This window comes from Myotis davidii, unplaced genomic scaffold, assembly GCF_000327345.1.
Source record: "Myotis davidii unplaced genomic scaffold, ASM32734v1 scaffold663, whole genome shotgun sequence".
Taxonomy (NCBI): Eukaryota; Metazoa; Chordata; class Mammalia; order Chiroptera; family Vespertilionidae; genus Myotis; species Myotis davidii.
The window spans coordinates 567,965-569,708 of record NW_006295816.1 but is presented as its reverse complement, the minus strand read 5'-3'; the positions used below and the strand labels follow the sequence as shown (position 1 = coordinate 569,708).

The 1,744-nt window shown below is 45.2% G+C and overlaps 1 protein-coding gene and 1 non-coding gene across 2 annotated transcripts in view; both read left to right on the top strand.

Moving 5' to 3' along the window:
• SMARCC1 (SWI/SNF related, matrix associated, actin dependent regulator of chromatin, subfamily c, member 1) overlaps nucleotides 1-1,744 on the top strand; it is an 89,056-nt gene that overhangs the window by 55,743 nt on the left and 31,569 nt on the right.
• TRNAR-GCG lies at nucleotides 682-754 on the top strand. Its single transcript has one exon. It is a non-coding gene; the product is annotated as a tRNA-Arg (tRNA).

The following is a 1,744-nucleotide window of genomic DNA, read 5'->3' as shown; positions in this document are numbered from 1 at the left end:
CTATGGGCTGTGGTCAAGCTGTGATGTCTACTCGAGGTGAGGGGGGCCGTGGAGGGGTTTGAGCCCACGAATGTCAGGGCTCACCTGTGTTGTAAAGCTTCATTCTCCTAGGGTGAGGATAGGCCCATTTGGTGGTTGTTAATTTGGTATCTACGTCAAAACAACAATGTAATATATTCAAACACCAAAGATAATGTTTTTACTCTATCACTAAGGCTTTTATTAAAGAGTTTTACTAAATTTTTCTTTACTTGACCTGGAGTCGAAACAGCCTTTCTTTCTTTTTCAATTACAGTTTACGTTCAGTACAAGATAGCCTTTCTGATAACCTGCTTGCTTGTGGCCAAACATTCTGAAATGTTGATCGGATAAGCACAGGAAAATCGATGCCACCGGCAAGGTCCAGCTTTGCCATGTAATCTCTCTAAGCAGTCTAAATTAATGACTTTCATTTTTCATGAATTATTTCAAAGTAAGTTGGAGACGTCATGATTCTTTGCACCCAAAATAAATCTGCTTGCATCTCCCAGGAGTAAGGACATTTTCGTACATAACTATCATAACACGGTCAACCTTAGCCCCTTGGTGGGTCCCCTACCCCAGGTGGAATGTGCATGAATATTCAAGGGCCTGTCAGGAGTCTGGGAAGACTTATTATTAAAACCCTCATTTATGGCCCTGGCCGGTGTGGCTCAGTGGATAGAGCGTTGGCCTGCGGACTCAAGGGTCCCAGGTTCGATTCCGGTCAAGGGCATGTACCTTGGTTGCGGGCACATCCCCAGTAGCGGGTGTGCAGGAGGCAGCTGATCGATATTTCTCTCTCATTGAAGGATCTAACTCTGTCCCTTTCCCTTCCTCTCTAAAATATCAATAAAATATATTTTAAAAAAATAAAAATAAAACCCTCGTTTATGTTTTCTGACCTCAAGTACTGGTTTTATTTTTATCTTTTCGGTATGGACTAGACATACTGCTTGTCTGAATTCTGGTTTAGAGAATTTGAGAGATTAAGTGAATTGATGCTTTTATACCAATAAGTGGATTGTCCCCTGAGCTCCACGGAGCGCATCTTGTGCATTTGCCACAGCTCTCCATAGAGCAAGCATGTCGAACTCGCAGCCCACAATGAATATCTTTGCAGCCCAGCCAATGTAACAGTATGTGAGAAAAGTTTTAATAAAAATGTTGTAACTTAACTTTTACAATATCCTGTTATACATAATTAATAACGAACTACAGTGTTCGCTAACGACTGATGACTGCATTCGTGTTGCATTCCTCTCCCTTACGCGCAGGCGCACCATTTCTCCCCACTGACACCAGCAGCGAGTATTTCAGCAGCCGATGGCCACGTCATTAGTCTCGGCCTCGCTTGCTTGGTGTGCGCAACAGGAAATGTTTCGCTTTCGGAGAACAAGAAAAATAGGTTTATTTGTGTTACACTTATTCATTTGTTCAGTTATTCAGTGTCTGGCAAGGGGATGTGCCCGCACCCCAGGTAGATGCCCTTGACCGGAATCGACCCCGGGACCCCTCAGTCCGCAGGCCGACGCTCTATCCACTGAGCCAAACCGGTTTCGGCCAAGTGCAGTTTTAATTGGTCAGACAATGTTAACCAAAAAGTTTGAGCAAAGATGTAAATGAGGCGAGGGAGGGAGCCATGTCGTCCTCTGAGGTCAGTGTTCCAGATGTTGGGGAGGGGCCTGGCCGGCGGTGGGGGTGGGGGGCTGCCTGGCACAGTGAG